Raw genomic sequence first — 21,468 nt, 5'->3', positions numbered from 1 at the left:
ATTATAAAATCACATGTAGACCATTAGGGATTATAAAGTTTTCAATAGTTCCCACTAGATCTCCAGGGATTATAACATTACCAGTCGACCGCTAGAGATTATAAAGTCTCCAGTAACTATCCACGATTCATCTAGTCACTACCCGTAAACTAAGGTTTCCACTAGACCAATGTTTTGCGTTTACAATGTTGCCACTAGACCACCAGGGAATATAAGGTTCCCTCTAGACCACTACAGATTATAAAATTCCCTTTAGACTTTCATAGATGATGAAATCCATAATGGACCATTAGAGGTCATAAGGTTCTCTCTAGACCACTGGAGATTATAATATCATGTGTAGACCTCTAGGGTTCGTAAAGTCTGTAGTAGTTCCCACTAGACCTCCAGGGATTATCACATTAGCAGTCTACCACTAGGGATTATAAGGTCTCCACTAGACCTCCTGTAATTATACAGTCCCCATCTAGCCCACCAGTCACCACCAATAGACAAATGTTGCCACTAGACCACCAGAGATTATAAAATCCATTGTAGATCACTAGAGTTTGTAAGGTTCCCTCTAGAAGACCAGGGTTCATAAAATCCATAATGGACTAGTAGAGATTATAAGGATCTCCACTGGATCAGCAGATATTATAAAGTGCAATTACCTGGTACTGGTGATAACTGGACCTGAGATGCAAGCAAAAAACAAAAGAGGTCAAGCAGAGAGTAGTCACAGACAGGCCAAGGTCAAGGCAAGTAGTTTAGAGATGGAGTCGTACAACAAGCCAAGGTCAGGGCAAGTAGTTCAGAGATGGAGTCGTACAACAAGCCAAGGTCAGGGCAAGTAGTTCAGAGATGGAGTCGTACAGCAAGCCATGGTCAGGGCAAGTAGTTCAGCGATGGAGTCGTACAACAATCCAAGGTCAGGGCAAGTAGTTCAGAGATGGAGTCGTACAACAAGCCAAGGTCAGATCAAGTTGTTCAGAGATGGAGTCATACAACAAGCCAAGGTCAGGGCAAGTAGTTCAGAGATGGAGTCGTACAACAAGCCAAGGTCAGGGCAAGTAGTTGAGAGATGGAGTCATACAACAAGCCGAATCTCAGACAATTAGTTCATAGATGGAGTTGTACAACAAGCCAAGGTCAGGGTAAGTAGTTCAGCGATGGAGTCGTACAACAAGCCAAGGTCAGGGCAAGTAGTTCAAAGATGCAGTTGTACAACAAGCCAAGTTCAGTGAAAGTAGTTCAGAGTTGGAGTTATACAACAAGGTTAGGGCAAGTAGTTCAGAGGTGGATTTGTAAAACAAGCCAAGTTCAGGGAAAAAAGTTCAGAGATACAATCGTACAACACGCCAAGTTCAGGGCAAGTAGTTCGGAGATGGAGTTATACAACAAGCCAAGGTCAGGGCAAGTAGTTGAGAGATGGAGTCGTAGAACAAGCCAAGGTCAGGGCAAGTAGTCCAGAGACAGAGTTGTACAACAAGCCCAGGTCAGGGCAAGTTGTTCAGGGATGGAGTCGTACAACAAGCCAAGGTCAGGGCAAGTAGTTCAGAGATGGAGTCGTACAACAAGCCAAGGTCAGGGCAAGTAGTCCAGAGACAGAGTTGTACAACAAGCCCAGGTCAGGGCAAGTTGTTCAGGGATGGAGTCGTACAACAAGCCAAGGTCAGGGCAAGTAGTTCAGAGATGGAGTCGTACAACAAGCCAAGGTCAGGGCAAGTAGTTCAGAGATGGAGTCGTACAACAAGCCAAGGTCAGGGCAAGTAGTTCAGAGATGGAGTCGTACAACAAGCCAAGGTCAGGGCAAGTAGTCCAGAGACAGAGTTGTACAACAAGCCCAGGTCAGGGCAAGTTGTTCAGGGATGGAGTCGTACAACAAGCCAAGGTCAGGGCAAGTAGTTCAGAGATGGAGTCGTACAACAAGCCAAGGTCAGGGCAAGTAGTTCAGAGATGGAGTCGTACAACAAGCCAAGGTCAGGGCAAGTAGTTCAGAGATGGAGTCGTACAGCAAGCCATGGTCAGGGCAAGTAGTTCAGCGATGGAGTCGTACAACAAGCCAAGGTCAGGGCAAGTAGTTCAGAGATGGAGTCGTACAACAAGCCAAGGTCAGATCAAGTTGTTCAGAGATGGAGTCATACAACAAGCCAAGGTCAGGGCAAGTAGTTCAGAGATGGAGTCGTACAACAAGCCAAGGTCAGGGCAAGTAGTTGAGAGATGGAGTCATACAACAAGCCGAATCTCAGACAATTAGTTCATAGATGGAGTTGTACAACAAGCCAAGGTCAGGGTAAGTAGTTCAGCGATGGAGTCGTACAACAAGCCAAGGTCAGGGCAAGTAGTTCAAAGATGCAGTTGTACAACAAGCCAAGTTCAGTGAAAGTAGTTCAGAGTTGGAGTTATACAACAAGGTTAGGGCAAGTAGTTCAGAGGTGGATTTGTAAAACAAGCCAAGTTCAGGGAAAAAAGTCCAGAGATACAATCGTACAACACGCCAAGGTCAGGGCAAGTAGTTGAGAGATGGAGTCGTAGAACAAGCCAAGGTCAGGGCAAGTAGTTCAGAGATGGCAAGATTGCAGGGAGGGTAGTATCTGGATAAGGACCACAAGGCTCAGGCTCTTCCTCTATAACCAGAGTCAGGGATGGGCTGGTGACACTTTTATCATGGGTGCACTGAGCCTAAGGGAGCAGAAGAGTCAGGGAGGCCAGGAGCCTCCACGGTCACAACTAGGCCCTTAAGTGACGTAATGGGTCTACATCCCCCCCACCCGTCATGATGTGTCTATGGTAAACTATCCCATACACAAATTTCCACTTCTCCGAGGAATATTCTTCATCCCTTGGCAGAACGCAGCGGTATTACCCAGCTCCGACCTCCCCGCCTCGCTATTGTGCGCCTGGTAAATTGCTATTCAAATCTTCCTAAGCAGATTTTTATTTGTATGTATTTTCTTCCGCATTTATAAAAGTTACTTCCCGTTAATCCACGGCTCCGTAAGCTGCCCAAAAATAATCTGCCTCTCCCAACAGGAGGAGACGATTCAGTCCCTTTATCATCGCCTGCAACTCATTTCTGGAGCTTTAGGCATTTCCTTTAATACAATCCCCGGCATTGATGATAGGTTTATTACAAACATCATCAACCCCCCCCCCACCATACGAGGACAGACCCCCCCACACACACACACACACACGAGGACAGACCCCCCCCCTCTCGTAAATGGATGCAGGGATATCTGTGGAAATAGGATGGAAACAGGCGGCTGGGCTTAATGCCTTTAATTAATTGCAAACGAGTATTTAATGTGAGGTATGCTGGGCTAATTTAAAGGGATACAAGATGCTGCAGGCTACTTTATATATGAGCTAAGAACATACATACTATAGAGAAAGGACAAACTGATGTAATGGGGTCTCTGGAGATTGATAAGGAGACATTCTGACTTGCCAATTTCCCTTTGACATTGATTTTAGAAAGCCCCGCCCCTGAGGAACTTCATAATTAAACATAGAGCTGGGTGTCGGCTCTAAAGGTCCTAGAAAGGTCTTAATGGTGTTACCCCTTTAAGACTTTTCCAGGACCTTTAGGTCCAGCATCATTGAGGGTTCAAGCTTGACTGTTGTGAAGACCATTGTAACACAGAAGGTATGGCGCCACTGTACTACAGAATGGAGTAGTCTTGAGATTACGCGTGAGGGGATTGTCAACTAGTCTTTGTCCCTAAGCCCTAATTATTTGGACAAGGTTGCCTCCTCTAGGAGTAGTCTCAGTTTAGTGGCAGACTGGTCAAGTGGCACCTTGTAGACATTCTGACTTGCCAATTTCCCTTTGACATTGATTTTAGAAAGCCCCGCCCCTGAGGAACTTCATAATTAAACATAGAGTTGCTTGTTGGTCTAAAGGTCATAGAAAGGTCTTAATGGTGTTTCCCTTTTAAGACTTTTCCAGGACCTTTAGGTCCAGCATCAAAATTGAGGGTTCAAGCTTGACTATTGTGTAAGCCATTGTAACGCAGAAGGTATGGCGCCACTGTACTACAGAATGGAGTAGTCATGAGACTACTCGTGAGGGAATTGTCAACTAGTCTTTGTCAACTAGGGTTTGTCCCTAAACCCTTATAATTCGGACCAGGTTGCCTCCTCTAGGAGGCTCCGTCTCAGTCTCAAACCCTTATAATTCGGACCAGGTTGCCTCCTCTAGGAGGCTCTGTCTCAGTCTCAGTTTAGTGGCAGACTGGTCAAGGGGCACTCAAGGGACAGGCAGAGATGTGGGCAGTGCACAAGCCAAGGTCTAAGCTGTTTGTAATGATAAAGAGGCTGTAGGACAATCAGACAGAAGAGGTTTTATAGTTCAAAGAGGTCACACAAGCAGAGATCAAACAAGGAATTAGGAACCTATAGCTAAGGCACCTTGTCGGGAGACCATAGGGAGAAAACTTCCCTATGATTCAGAAGGCACCACAAGGGTTGAGGATTGATGATCTTTCTTCTGGAAGCTCAACAACAACCCGTCCTAGCTCTGGCTGCCACCCAACATGCCCAACAAGGAGCTATAGTTGAGGTTGGGCTCCTTTGAAGAAGGAGGGTGAGGAACCTGAGATCTAGGGTGTCAAATACTGCACCCTAGATCTCCAAGAGGACATTCCACCAAAAACTGAATAGTCCATGTAACAAAACAAAGAATGTAAACACAAAGTGGACATCGAATGAAATGAATTAATGGCCAAGGCATCTTTGGTCTTTGAGTTAAGCATCCCAGAGCTTTCCATCTTGTGTTGGGTTGTCCTACTACCAGTTTGACCAACAGATTGGCACTTTTAAGCCCAATCCATACATCAACGTTTCATGACTTACCTCCATGTGGGTCTGCATCGTACATGATGACCCTGGACCAACCACTTATAAGAACAAATAAGAAACGATGAGCTGAGGAGCGATGAGCCAATCGAACAGTTGGTAAGGATAGCGGTGAGGACATCCATGAGATTTATGGAAAATTTTACAAGTGAAGCATAAATTATGCATTTGGCGCTAGAAGGAACCAGGAACACAACAAAAAATATTCCAAGATGTAGACAGTGGGCTCCAACTTGTGGCTCTTCTAGATAGTTGGTCATTCTACCCTTGGAATGTTGCCTCAAGGCTAACCTTTTGGCATGGTAGATGTGGTGATTGGTTGATGTCCAAGGTTAACTTGGAGAACACTTTTCCAAATTCGACGTTGTTGAGTTGGATCACACTTCTTGGTTATACTCTTCTCTTGGTTGATGACAAAGTTGGGTTCTCCTAACCAAGGTTCAGAAACTTGATAGGACAATAACCCAAAATGGGCAATTACGCAATGAAATTGGTCTTCTCTCACCACCTAACCCAGTATCTCGTAAATAGGTCACACGTCTACGCAACCTTGGGTCTAGTCTCATACTTGCCGACACGTGTAGATTTCCTTTTACTCTACTGATACACTGATACATTGTAACCTGGAAAGCCACAGCTACGTTGCCTCAAGGCTAACCTTTTGACATGGTAGATGTGGTAATTGGTTATGTCCAAGGCATAGTAGGGGTTAGGTTGGAGAACACTTTTTCCAAATTCAACACTGTTGAGTTTGGTTATACTCTTCTCTTGGTTGATGACAAAGTTGGGTTCTCCTGACCAAGGTTCAGAAACTTGATCGGACAATAACCCAAAATGGGCAATTACGCAATGAAGTTGGTCTTCTCTCACCACCTAACCCAGTATCTCGTAAATAGGTCACACGTCTACGCAACCTTGGCTCTAGTCTCATACTTGCCGACACGTGAAGATTTCCCCTTACTCCACCGATACAGAAAATTCCAGGTAATAAGAGTCGGCCACCCTTGACCGTAGAAGGTGGAGAAGGGTCAGGACCTCCGCGCTCCCGGGACGAGCCGTTTCTTTAATGATTACAGATAGTTTTGGACCTCAGGCAAAGTTTGTAATTATTATCAAGTCGGGAATGTCAAAGTTTTCCCCCGACGTTAGAAATATGTCGCGGTTGTAGTTTTTACTTGACGTTTTTTTAAAAAACATTGTCGATTCTGCAAGATTTGGTAATTGTTAAAGGTTAACTTGGTCACGGACACAGGATCCTTCTCTGCACAAGCTTAACTGGCCCACAGGAGGAGATTGAGTCCATTTTCTGCCATCTTGATGGTTGAACCTATAATCGGGGGTGAAGAGGTTACATCACTACTCCCATGATGCATTGCCATGACATCGCACGGGTCCAAAAGACCAATAGAGCATCTAGTAGAAGTAATGAGAAACTATAATTATTTGGATCGTTCCAAAACGAAGGTGTAGGTCTAAAGCGAAGGAGAGGTGAGAGGTCAGGCTGGGCGCAGCAGGCTGCAGCAGGTCACGGCAGCGTGATAAATCCAGTCCACAAAGTTAGATTGAGAGGGATGAACTCATGGAAATTTGTTCTGATGCCTTGGATCAAAAATGGCGACCCTTTATTTCTGTTGCCCATAGATCTCTATACTCTATCTCTATACAGTCTGTACAACCCTGTATGACCCTGCAGATTGCACTGAGACAGGGGAGCAGGGACAAAAACACAGGCTGCTGCAGTTACTAGTAAGTTTTCTATCATACCAGGAGCTTTAGTCATACCCCTACAGTCTGTAATATCCTGTATGACCCTGCAGATTCCTCTGAGAGACAGGGGAGCAAGGACAAGAACACAGGCTGCTGCAGCTACTAGTAAGTTTTCTATCACACCAGGAGCTTAATTCACACCTCTACAGACTGTACTATCCTGTATGAGCCTGCAGATTGCGCTGAGAGACAGGGGAGCAAGGACAAAATCACAGGCTGCTGCAGCTACTAGTAAGTTTCCTATCACACCAGGAGCTTTATTCACACCTCTACAGTCTGTACTATCCTGTATGACCCTGCAGATTCCTCTGAGAGACAGGGGAGCAAGGATAAAAACACATGCTGTTGCAGCAACTAGTAAGTTTTCTATCACATCAGGAGCTTTAGTCATACCCCTACAGTCTGTACTAAAACCCAGTAATTTTGACAACGCTAAACAAGCGCATAGATTTTTCTGAACCAATCTGCAGCTCCTTTTTCTTTCCCCTCTCACAGCATGCAGTCTCATAAGTCCCCTTTGAAGGTAGGTCGGCTGCACATGCCTGGTCAGTCGATTTCAATGGGATTGTGTGAGCTGGGTCCTGTGTTCTTCCAACTGGGGATCCCAGAGGTCAGAACTCCATCAATCTGTAACCCATCCCTTATCCAGAGACTGACAGTGCTGGAGATAATAGTAAGTTTCTATCTCACCCCAAGTGCTTTATTCCCATCAACGCGAGTCAGTAATTCTTTATAATATCCTTTATAATACTGAGTGAGACAGGAAGGACACAGGCAATGACAAAACCTGCTGGAGATAATACTGAGTTTCTATCTCACCCTAAGTGCTTTATTCAAATCAGAACAAGTCGGTACTTGATTTTTGTGTCCTTTTGTGATACCGTTAATGCTTATGAGTAAGACAGAAGAGACACACAGACAGAGGCTGCTGAAGATACCAGTAAGTTTCTTTCTCACCCCAAGTGCTTTATTTACATCAAAACAGGTCACTACTTCTCTATGACTCCTGTGTGGTCCTGCTGATGCTTCTGCTTGAGACAAAAGAGAAACAAGCCAATGCAGAGGCGGCTGAAGATGATAGTAAGTTTGTATCTTACCCCAAATACTTTATTCACATCAGAATAGGTCAGTACTTCTCTCTGAGTCTGATCGGGTCTTGCTGATGCTTCTTAGTGATACAAGAAAGATACATCCAAATCCAGAGGCTGCTGGAGATAATATTGCATTTCTATCTTGACCCAAGTGCTATATTGCCATCAGAATAGATCAGTACTTCTCTAGCATATACAATATAATCATGTAGCTGAAAGGAGAAAAAGGGATATACATACAGTTTTGCTGCTAATAGTAAGTTTTCTATCCTACCAGATGCTGCATTCAAACCTGTAATGTTTATAATATCATGTTTGACCATAATTCCTCTGATTGATAGAGGGGAGAAAGGGAAAAACACAAGCTGCTGCAGTTTCTAGTAAGTTTTCTATCACACCATGAGCTTAATTTAAACCACTACAGTCTGTACTATCCTGTATGAATCTATAGATTCCTATGAGAGACAGGGGAGAAAGGACAAAAACACCGGGTGCTGCAGCTACTAGTAAGTTTTCTATCACACCAGGTGCTTTATTCATACTTCTACAGACTGTACTATCCTGTATGACCCTGCAGATTCCTCTGAGAGATAAGGGTGCAAGGACAAAAACACAGGCTGCTGCAGCTACTAGTAAGTTTTCTATCACACCAGGAGTTTTATTTACACCTCTACAGTCTGTACTATCCTGTATGACCCTGCAGATTCCTCTGAGAGACAGGGGTGTAAGGACAAAAACACAGGCTGCTGCAGCTACTAGTAAGTTTTCTATCACACCAGGAGCTTTAGTCATACCTCTACAGTCTGTATTATCCTGCATGACCCTGCAGATTCCTCCGAGAGACAGGGGAGCAAGGACAAAAACACAGTCTGCTGCAGCTACTAGTAACTTTGCTATCACACCAGGAGCTTAATTCACACCTCTACAGTCTGTACTATCCTGTATGAATCTACAGATTCCTCTGAGAGACAGGGGAGTGAGGACAAAAACACAGGCTGCTGCAGCTACTAATAAGTTTTGTATCACACCAGGAGCTTTAGTCATACCTCTACAGTCTGTATTATCCTGTATGACCTTCAGATTCCTCTTAGAGACAGGGGAGTGAGGACAAAAACACAGGCTGCTGCAGCTACTAGTAAGTTTTCTATCACATCAGGAGCTTTAGTCATACCTCTACAGTCAGTATTATCCTGTATGACCTTCAGATTCCTCTTAGAGACAGGGGTGCAAGGACAAAAACCCAGGCTGCTGCAGCTACTAGTAAGTTTTCTATCTCGCATCAAGTATGGGTCATTACTTCACTGTGATGTTTTCTATGTTCTTGCTGATGATTTTGAGTGACACAAGAGATAGTAGCAGTGGATTCTCCTCTTCTTCTTGATGTTACTGATCAATTATCATAATCGGAGTCCTCCTTTAACACTTGGGTATAATATCATTAAGAAATGTAAAACCCAGTAATTTTGACAACGTTAAACAATTGCCAAAAAAAACCTCCTCCGGCCTTGAATAACAACTATAATTAGCTGTTTATGTTGTGTTTGTTGTTTTGGAATCAATAATAACACGATGTGAATGTAATTACTGGAGATACAACGTCGTCCCCATGCTGAGTCACATCCTGTTATAGGCGCGGGGGTCCGCTGCCTGCCCCTGTCCAGCTGCCAGGGGGGTCTCATTGTATAGTCACAGCGGAAGTAGTCCTCTCCCCGTCCTCAGGTCAACGCTACAAGTTTTTCAGTCGATATAATATGACAGATTCCACTTGTTAAATTTTAGCCCTGGGGGAAGAGGGGGTACAAACTTATTACGAGGAATATAATCTGATGAGTAACTCAGTATAATCCTGATCATGATGAATGTGGTGTTAAAGGAATAACAGGAGCAAAGTATATGGAAGTAATACACACAGTGATGTCACAGTACGGGAATAATACACACAGTGATGTCACAGTACAGGAATAATACACACAGTGATGTCACAGTACAGGGATAATACACACAGTGATGTCACAGTACAGGAATAATACACACAGTGATGTCACAGTACTGAGATAATACACACAGCGATGTCACAGTACAGAGATAATACACACAGTGATGTCACAGTACAGGGATAATACACACAGTGATGTCACAGTACAGGGATAATACACACAGTGATGTCACAGTACAGGATAATACACACAGCGATGTCACAGTACAGGGATAATACACACAGTGATGTCACAGTACAGGAATAATACACACAGTGATGTCACAGTACTGAGATAATACACACAGCGATGTCACAGTACAGGATAATACACACAGTGATGTCACAGTACAGGGATAATACACACAGTGATGTCACAGTACAGGGATAATACACACAGTGATGTCACAGTACGGGAATAATACACACAGTGATGTCACAGTACAGGAATAATACACACAGCGATGTCACAGTACAGGGATAATACACACAGTGATGTCACAGTACAGGAATAATACACACAGTGATGTCACAGTACTGAGATAATACACACAGCGATGTCACAGTACAGGATAATACACACAGTGATGTCACAGTACAGGGATAATACACACAGTGATGTCACAGTACAGGGATAATACACACAGTGATGTCACAGTACAAGGATAATACACACAGTGATGTCACAGTACAGGAATAATACACACAGTGATGTCACAGTACAGGGATAATACACACAGCGATGTCACAGTACAGGGATAATACACACAGTGATGTCACAGTACAGGAATAATACACACAGTGATGTCACAGTACAGAGATAATACACACAGCGATGTCACAGTACAGAGATAATACACACAGCGATGTCACAGTACAGAGATAATACACACAGTGATGTCACAGTACAGGGATAATACACACAGTGATGTCACAGTACAGGGATAATACACACAGTGATGTCACAGTACAGGAATAATACACACAGTGATGTCACAGTACTGAGATAATACACACAGCGATGTCACAGTACAGAGATAATACACACAGTGATGTCACAGTACAGGGATAATACACACAGTGATGTCACAGTACAGGGATAATACACACAGTGATGTCACAGTACAGGATAATACACACAGCGATGTCACAGTACAGGGATAATACACACAGTGATGTCACAGTACAGGAATAATACACACAGTGATGTCACAGTACTGAGATAATACACACAGCGATGTCACAGTACAGGATAATACACACAGTGATGTCACAGTACAGGGATAATACACACAGTGATGTCACAGTACAGGGATAATACACACAGTGATGTCACAGTACGGGAATAATACACACAGTGATGTCACAGTACAGGAATAATACACACAGCGATGTCACAGTACAGGGATAATACACACAGTGATGTCACAGTACAGGAATAATACACACAGTGATGTCACAGTACTGAGATAATACACACAGCGATGTCACAGTACAGGATAATACACACAGTGATGTCACAGTACAGGGATAATACACACAGTGATGTCACAGTACAGGGATAATACACACAGTGATGTCACAGTACAAGGATAATACACACAGTGATGTCACAGTACAGGAATAATACACACAGTGATGTCACAGTACAGGGATAATACACACAGCGATGTCACAGTACAGGGATAATACACACAGTGATGTCACAGTACAGGAATAATACACACAGTGATGTCACAGTACAGAGATAATACACACAGCGATGTCACAGTACAGAGATAATACACACAGCGATGTCACAGTACAGAGATAATACACACAGTGATGTCACAGTACAGGGATAATACACACAGTGATGTCACAGTACAGGGATAATACACACAGTGATGTCACAGTACAGGGATAATACACACAGTGATGTCACAGTACAGGGATAATACACACAGTGATGTCACAGTACAGGGGATAATACACACAGTGATATCACAGTACAGAGATAATACACACAGTGATGTCACAGTACAGGGATAATACACACAGTGATGTCACAGTACAGGGATAATACACACAGTGATGTCACAGTACAGGGATAATACACACAGTGATGTCACAGTACAGGGATAATACACACAGTGATGTCACAGTACAGGGATAATACACACAGTGATGTCACAGTACAGGGATAATACACAGTGATGTCACAGTACAGGGATAATACACACAGTGATGTCACAGTACAGGTAATACACACAGTGATGTCACAGTACAGGGATAATACACACAGTGATGTCACAGTACAGGGATAATACACACAGTGATGTCACAGTACAGGGATAATACACACAGTGATGTCACAGTACAGGGATAATACACACAGTGATGTTACAGTACAGGGATAATACACACAGTGATGTTCCAGTACAGGATAATACACACAGTGATGTCACAGTACAGAGATAATACACACAGTGATGTCACAGTACAGCATAATACACACAGTGATGTCACAGTACAGAGGTAATACACACAGTGATGTCACAGGACAGGGATAATACACACAGTGATGTCACAGTACAGAGATAATACACACAGTGATGTCACAGTACAGAGATAATGCACACAGTGATGTCACAGTACAGGGATAATACACACAGTGATGTCACAGGACAGGGAGAATGCACACAGTGATGTCACAGTACATGGATAATACACACAGTGATGTCACAGTACAGGGACAATACACACAGTGATGTCACAGTACAGGGACAATACACACAGTGATGTCACAGTACAGGGATAATCCACACAGTGATGTCACAGTACAGAGATAATACACACAGTGATGTCACAGTACAGAGATAATACACACAGTGATGTCACAGTACAGGGATAGTACACACAGTGATGTCACAGTACAAGGATAATACACACAGTGATGTCACAGTACAGAGATAATACACACAGTGATGTCACAGTACAGGGATAATACACACAGTGATGTCACAGCACAGGGATAATACACACAGTGATGTCCCAGTACAGGGAGAATACACACAGTGATGTCACAGTACAGGGATAATACACACAGTGATGTCACAGTACAGGGATAATACACACAGTGATGTCACAGTACAGGGATAATACACACAGTGATGTCCCAGTACAGGGAGAATACACACAGTGATGTCCCAGTACAGGGATAATACACACAGTGATGTCACAGTACAGGGATACTACACACAGTGATGTCACAGTACAGAGATAATACACACAGTGATGTCACAGTACAGGGGATAATACACACAGTGATGTCACAGTACAAGGATAATACACACAGTGATGTCACAGTACAAGGATAATACACACAGTGATGTCACAGTACAGGGATAATACACACAGTGATGTCACAGTACAGGGATAATACACACAGCGATGTCACAGTACAGAGATAATACACACAGTGATGTCACAGTACAGAGATAATACACACAGTGATGTCACAGTACAGAGATAATACACACAGTGATGTCACAGTACAGGGATTGTGCAGGATATATCAGACATCCCCTTTAAGGATCGGTGTTCTCCAGTTCTGGGAATGATATAAAGTATCAGAGTTATTTCCGTGAACTGTAAAAGTTTCCAGACATTTTCGGGAGCAGTGAACCTGTGGAGACGCGGCGCGAGGAATAACTTATATATAAAAGTCTGAGTTATGGCCACAATAAAAGAAAGATAAGACGACTTTATATTGGAATAAACGGCCTCTCGTCCGGGCGCTGATGAGTTTTTACTCACTACCTGTTACTTTATGACTCGCTTTATGGTCACATTAACGGCAATGGCTGCCACGGTTACCACAGTTACCACGGTTACAAGCGCAGGTTACACAATGGACTGGAGACGGGATATGCGCTGGAGGTGAGGGGGGTCTCGGCCTCCCAGTGTCCCCCAATAAACAGCCGTGAGGTTCTACCAGTGTAACATCTGGAGGGCGCAGGGGATCGGCACGGAAGTCACCGCACAAAACTGTCCTCATCAGCCGCTTCACCGCCAATATGGCCGACGTATTGCATCAATAATAAAGTTACGGCTCAGTAACCGGCCAGAAGAGAGAAGCAGCAGAGAACAGGAGCGCGGCCAGGAGGGGTTATACTGATAGAGGGGTCTAAAAAGCTCCAAGGTCTAAACATTTAAGGGTCTGCTCTGAGGTCTAAACATTTAAGGGTCTGCTCCAAGGTCTAAACATTTAAGGATCTGCTCCAAGGTCTAAACATTTAAGGGTCTGCTCCAAGGTCTAAACATTTAAGGGTCTGGTCTAAGGTGTAAACATTTAATGGTCTGCTCCAAGGTCTAAACATTTAATGGTCTGCTCCAAGGTCTAAACATTTAAGGGTCTGCTCCAAGGACTAAACATTTAAGGGTCTGCTCCAAGGTCTAAACATTTAATGGTCTGCTCCAAGGTCCAAACATTTAAGGGTCTGCTCTAAGGTCTAAACATTTAAGGGTCTGCTCCGAGGTCTAAACATTTAAGGGTCTGCTCCAAGGACTAAACATTTAAGGGTCTGCTCCGAGGACTAAACATTTAAGGGTCTGCTCCAAGGTCTAAACATTTAAGGGTCTGCTCCAAGGTCTAAACATTTAAGGGTCTGCTCCAAGGACTAAACATTTAAGGGTCTGCTCTGAGGTCTAAACATTTAAGGGTCTGCTCCAAGGTCTAAACATTTTAAGGGTCTGCTCCAAGGTCTAAACATTTAAGGGTCTGCTCCGAGGTCTAAACATTTAAGGGTCTGCTCCAAGGTCTAAACATTTAAGGGTCTGCTCCAAGGTCAACACATTTAAGGGTTTGGTCTGAGGTCTAAATATTTAATAGTCTGGCCTGAGGTCGAAACTTTTAATGGTCTGCTCTGAAGAATAATGGACCTGGTTTGAGGTCTAATTATTTGAGGAAAGGGCCTGAAGTCAAAACATTTAAAAGTTTGGTTTGAGGCTAATTTAGGGAGTCAAGGTTTGATAATTTAGAGGTCTGGTCTTATACTCAATGATTTAGGGGCCTTGTCTGGGGTCTGACCATTTAGTGGTCTAGTCTGAGGCCTCATAGTTGAGGGACCTGGTCTGGGATACAAAGTCTAGTAATTTGGAGGTTTGGGTTGGGTCTGATACTTTGTAGGTCTTGCTTGAGGTTCCATGATTTAGGGGTCTGGTCTAAAGTCTGATGATTTAGGAACGAGGTCTTTAATTAAGGTGTCTAAATTCTGATAATTTAGGGGTCAAATAATTTAGGGAGACTAGTCAAAGGCTGATAATTTAGGAGTCTGGGGTCTACTTTAGGATCTTAGGTCTGATCTGAGGTTTCATAACTTAGGGGTCTGGTTTGAGGTCCAATAATTGAGGGGTCGGGTTTATTATAATTTAGGGGATTGCAAGGGTCTGATAAGTTGGAGGTCAGATCATTTAGGTTTCTGGTCTGAGGTCTGAAATTTAATGGTCTGGTCCGGGGTCTGATAATTTAGGGGTCAAAATGTTCAGATAATTTAAGAGTCTTCTCTGAAGTCTCATATCTAAAAGCTAAGTAGAAAATTTTGGGGCTTGATCTGAGGTCACAAAGTTAAGGGGTCTGGTCCTAGGCTACTAATTTAGAGGATGGGACAGGGGTCTGATACTTTGGACGTCTTATCTGCTGCCTGATTTTTTAGAAATCTGGATTAAAAACTAATAATTTAGAATTCAGGTCTGAAGTTTAATCACTACTGGATCTAGTTGGCCGTCTGATCATTTAGTTTCTGGTTTGAGGTCTAAAAATTTCCCAGATCTGTAGGAATTATCCTTATTATTGCTTTTACCATCTAAATGTGCTCTACAGAACCAATATACATATACCCTGCAGTAACAGAAGTGTCCACTAGGCGGCACTGCAATCCTCCAGCAACTCTGCAGCAAAATCTGCCAAAAACAAGGCAGAAAAACATCAAATATGTTAATTAATAAGATAAAATATTCAGCAACAAAAATTTTTAGCAAGTGGTGAAGGTCAAGTGTAAATATACTAGATTCACTAATGCAACAAACTATGAGGATAAGAGATACATAGGTTAGCGAGAATTGCTTTGGTTTGGATTCAACTGTAACAAATTTTAGAATTACGTTGTTAAGAGCCAAATACTATGAAAGCAAGCAGAGCTTTATGGCCTCCTGCTAATGAAGGACACCCAGACAGAAGTGATTATATGCTCCCCCCCACCCCTATCCCAGATACTATCGCATGAGGGATTCACCAGCTCAGATATTAACCATAAAGAGAAAATTAAAATTAAATTACATAGAGAACATTGAATTAGAACAAAAAGTCCTCTCTGTGGAGGAGACGCGGACAACACAGAGATATGACATATATCCTAACGAAACACCCGGTATTGTGTTACATTGTAAATGAGCTACAAGGAGATTGTACAAAATAACAGGCGAATATACAAGAATATAACTACTATAACACTGCCCCCTATGTACAAGAATATAACTACTATAATACTGCCCCCTATGTACAAGAATATAACTACTATAATACTGCCCCCTATGTACAAGAATATAACTACTATAATACTGCCCCCTATGTACAGGAATATAACTACTATAATACTGCCCCTATGTACAGGAATATAACTACTATAATACTGCTCCCTATGTACAAGAATATAACTACTATAATACTGCCCCCTATGTACAAGAATATAACTACTATAATACTGCCCCCTATGTACAGGAATATAACTACTATAATACTGCCCCTATGTACAGGAATATAACTACTATAATACTGCTCCCTATGTACAAGAATATAACTACTATAATACTGCCCCCTATGTACAAGAATATAACTACTATAATACTGCCCCCTATGTACAGGAATATAACTACTATAATACTGCCCCTATGTACAGGAATATAACTACTATAATACTGCTCCCTATGTACAAGAATATAACTACTATAATACTGCCCCCTATGTACAAGAATATAACTACTATAATACTGCCCCCTATGTACAGGAATATAACTACTATAATACTGCCCCTATGTACAGGAATATAACTACTATAATACTGCCCCCTATGTACAAGAATATAACTACTATAATACTGCCCCCTATGTACAAGAATATAACTACTATAATACTGCCCCCTATGTACAAGAATATAACTACTATAATACTGCCCCCTATGTACAAGAATATAACTACTATAATACTGCCCCCTATGTACAAGAATATAACTACTATAATACTGCCCCCTATGTACAAGAATATAACTACTATAATACTGCCCCCTATGTACAAGAATATAACTACTATAATACTGCCCCCTATGTACAAGAATATAACTACTATAATACTGCCCCCTATGTACAGGAATATAACTATAATACTGCCCCCTATGTACAGGAATATAACTACTATAATACTGCCCCTATGTACAAGAATATAACTACTATAATACTGCCCCCTATGTACAAGAATATAACTGCTATAATACTGCCCCTATGTACAAGAATATAACTACTATAATACTGCCCCCTATGTACAAGAATATAACTACTATAATACTGCCCCCTATGTACAGGAATATAACTACTATAATACTGCCCCCTATGTACAAGAATATAACTGCTATAATACTGCCCCCTATGTACAAGAATATAACTACTATAATACTGCTCCCTATGTACAAGAATATAACTACTATAATACTGCCCCCTATGTACAAGAATATAACTACTATAATACTGCCCCCTGTGTACAGGAATATAACTACTATAATACTGCCCCCTATGTACAAGAATATAACTACTATAATACTGCCCCCTATGTACAAGAATATAACTACTATAATACTGCCCCCTATGTACAAGAATATAACTACTATAATACTGCCCCCTATGTACAAGAATATAACTACTATAATACTGCTCCCTATGTACAGGAATATAACTACTATAATACTGCCCCCTATGTACAAGAATATAACAACTATAATACTGCCCCCTATGTACAAGAATATAACTACTATAATACTGCCCCCTATGTACAAGAATATAACTACTATAATACTGCCCCCTATGTACAAGAATATAACTACTATAATACTGCCCCTATGTACAGGAATATAACTACTATAATACTGCCCCTATGTACAAGAATATAACTACTATAATACTGCCCCCCTATGTACAAGAATATAACTGCTATAATACTGCTCCCTATGTACAGGAATATAACTACTATAATACTGCCCCCTATGTACAGGAATATAACTACTATAATACTGCCCCTATGTACAAGAATATAACTACTATAATACTGCCCCTATGTACAAGAATATAACTACTATAATACTGTCCCCTATGTACAGGAATATAACTACTATAATACTGCCCCCTATGTACAGGAATATAACTACTATAATACTGTCCCCTATGTACAAGAATATAACTACTATAATACTGCCCCCTATGTACAAGAATATAACTACTATAATACTGCCCCCTATGTACAAGAATATAACTACTATAATACTGCCCCCTATGTACAAGAATATAACTACTATAATACTGCCCCTATGTACAGGAATATAACTACTATAATACTGCCCCCTATGTACAGGAATATAACTACTATAATACTGTCCCCTATGTACAAGAATATAACTACTATAATACTGCCCCCTATGTACAGGAATATAACTACTATAATACTGCCCCCTATGTACAGGAATATAACTACTATAATACTGCCCCCTATGTACAAGAATATAACTACTATAATACTGCCCCCTATGTACAGGAATATAACTACTATAATACTGCCCCCTATGTACAGGAATATAACTACTATAATACTGTCCCCTATGTACAAGAATATAACTACTATAATACTGCCCCCTATGTACAAGAATATACATGTAAGTATTGTATATAACATTCTATAGCTTTGTGGTGTGAGGGGGGTCATCATCTTATTTTTGGGTTCGGTGCAGTTTGGATACAGGTTTTCGGGTCAGTACACTGTGGGGCAGATTTACTTACCCTGTCCATTCACGATCCAGCGGCGCGTTCTCTGCGCTGGATTCGGGTCCGGCCGGGATTTATTAAGGTAGTTCCTCCGCCGTCCACCAGGTGGCGCTGCTGCGCTGAAAAGCATCGGAACGCACTGGAGTTCACCGAGCTGGGCTGAGTGAAGGTAAGTGCAAGCTCCGCGACAGATTTTTTGTTTTAAATGCTGCGGTTTTTCCGAATCCGTCGGGTTTTTGTTCGGCCGCGCCCCCCGATTTCCGTTGCGTGCATGCCAGCGCCGATGCGCCACAATCCAATCGCGTGCGCCAAAATCCCGGGGAAATCGGCGCAAATCAGAAAGATTCGGGTAACACGTCGGGAAAACGCGAATCGGGCCCTTAGTAAATGACCCCCTGTGTGTTCAGCAGACGCGGATGCCAAAAAAATAATGTGCATGAAAAATGCAGGACTATTGAGGGCAGACACTTTCCATAGAGAGAGGGAAGGTTAAAGAATGTCAGATAGGGGGCGCCAAATGTTCCTCAATATCTCACATATTCATTTACCCTTACAGAAGACCCACAAGGCAACAGGAGGGACACAAATTCAATGTGTGGACCCCATCACAGTCCTGCTGCTGCTACCTACATACACAGAGGTATGAAAACACATCTCTTCAGGCATAATACCTAACACTACCTGCAGAGAGAACAGAGCGCAGCAGTGTGAGTGCATGTCCCCTTCCTCTAGGTCACTTGTGGTACTGCAGCACAGACCCAGTCTCTCCTACGGTGCTGATCCAATACCAGATACAACTTGCAGTCAGATGTGATAGGGAAAAATGGGCACAACCCCTTTAAAACGGAATCCGCAGACTTCCCCTTTAAATCCCTTGTACAGTAAGGCCGTAAATCTCAGAGTATTAAATTGTCATCTCGTTATAATTACAAGAGGCGATAAATCGCCGGACATCGGAGTCCAGAAAGACGTTTACGCCGGATTCTCCGAGATGTTCTCCGGCGGCTGACAAATTATTAGAAGACGAGAATGAATTTCCTGATGGAGGCAACAAAGCGGCGGCCCCTGTAAAAGTGATTCACGGGAGGCGGTGGATCCCGGCCAGAGCGAGCGGGACGCGTCCTGCTGTCACATAACACTTCAGGTTAAATATGGCCGACACTTCAGCGCTTCATTTACAGGGGGACATGATTTAGCAGATTTACGTATAAACGGCGGTAAATCTCCGGACACAAATGGAAAGACGGATTACACTGCCGACAGCTGATGCGCTAATCGATGCAGTAACTGTGTCCGCATCCTCGCATCCCCCTGGATAAAAGCAACATCAAGCTAGTAGGGTGGCGCATCGGGTCTATACTCTAATCCTCCTGTAGGGGCGCAGTAGAGACACTGAACACTCCAGAATACTCTATGATCAGCAAATTGATACAAGAGATTTACAAAGTGGACATTTCCTTTAAGGGTTGATAAATAAGGGAATATAAGAACCACCAATCCTCTGGCTGATCCATCTGATCCACCGTCGGCAGGTTTGGGTCAACACCCCCAATGAGAGGAGCCCGAGTGTAAAGGTTTCTAACATACTAGGGACCTGTGACGGTTTCCTTGTTGATTGCCTCTTGTGTTCCCAACCTCGGCTTGTTCTATGACCACAACTAACTAGATTTCTAGTACTTTCCTCCTTACCCTTCCACCTTCTTCTTGACTATAATTGTTACTGCACTGACCCCAGCATACTCCTGACCACTCTTTGCCTTACTCCAGTGGTGCTTGCCATTGTTCATGATAAAACTACAAAAAGAAGGCGCCTGGTCTGAGCCATCAGGGCAGATGAAGGGTTGCCCATTCCTCCACCCATTTCTTAACAACGATTGTACCTGACTTCAGCTTGCTCTTGACCACTCTTTGCCTTACTCTCATGGTGCCTGACCTTCCACCTGTTTCTTGACTATGACAGTAACTGTCCTGATCTTGGTTTGCTCCTGACTACTCTCTGCCTTACTCTCATGGTGCCTGACCTTCCAGCTGTTTCTTGACTATAATTATTACTGTCCTGATTATGGTTTGCTCCTGACTACTCTCTGCCTTAGTCTCATGGTGCCCGACCTTCCAGCTGTTTTTTGACTATGACTGTAACTGTCCTGATCTTGGTTTGCTCCTGACTACTCTCTGCCTTACTCTCATGGTGCCTGACCTTCCAGCTGTTTCTTGACTATAATTATTACTGTCCTGATTATGGTTTGCTCCTAAATACTCTCTGCCTTACTTCTGTGGTGCCTGACCTTCCAGCTGTTTCTTGACTATAATTATTACTGTCCTGATTATGGTTTGCTCCTGACTACTCTCTGCCTTAGTCTCATGGTGCCTGACCTTCCAGCTGTTTTTTGACTATGACTGTAACTGTCCTGATCTTGGCTTTCTCCTCAATGCTCTCTGCCAGTGGATGCTGACCTTCTACCTTTTTCTTGACTAGGATTCTAACTGTCCTACTACTCTACTACTACAACTGCCATCTGCCTTACCTCCTTGGTGCTTAGCCTTTCACCTGTTTCTTGACTACAATTGTTGCTGTCTGACTTCAACAATTTTAACTCTCCTGACCTCGACTGGATCCTAACTACTCCCTGTTTTCCCCAATGGTGCCTGCCATCATTCCTTCCAACTTCGAGATAGGGGCCTGGTCTGGGCCATCAGAGCAGTTAAAGGGGTTCCCGGCCTTCCACCCTT

The 21,468-nt window shown here is 42.8% G+C and overlaps 1 long non-coding RNA gene across 1 annotated transcript in view; it reads right to left on the bottom strand.

The window, feature by feature from the left end:
• Positions 1-7,562: 7,562 nt before the first annotated feature.
• Positions 7,563-21,468, bottom strand: part of LOC140128856 (uncharacterized) — a 77,260-nt gene continuing 63,354 nt past the window's right edge. The window contains exon 3 of the long non-coding RNA XR_011855160.1: positions 7,563-7,637. This is a non-coding gene — a long non-coding RNA (uncharacterized lncRNA). The remainder of the gene's footprint in view (positions 7,638-21,468) is intronic.

Source organism: Engystomops pustulosus, chromosome 4 (assembly GCF_040894005.1).
Source record: "Engystomops pustulosus chromosome 4, aEngPut4.maternal, whole genome shotgun sequence".
NCBI classification, from domain to species: Eukaryota; Metazoa; Chordata; class Amphibia; order Anura; family Leptodactylidae; genus Engystomops; species Engystomops pustulosus.
The sequence above is the reverse complement of the archived record's forward strand: the minus strand, read 5'-3'. Positions and strand labels throughout refer to the sequence as shown.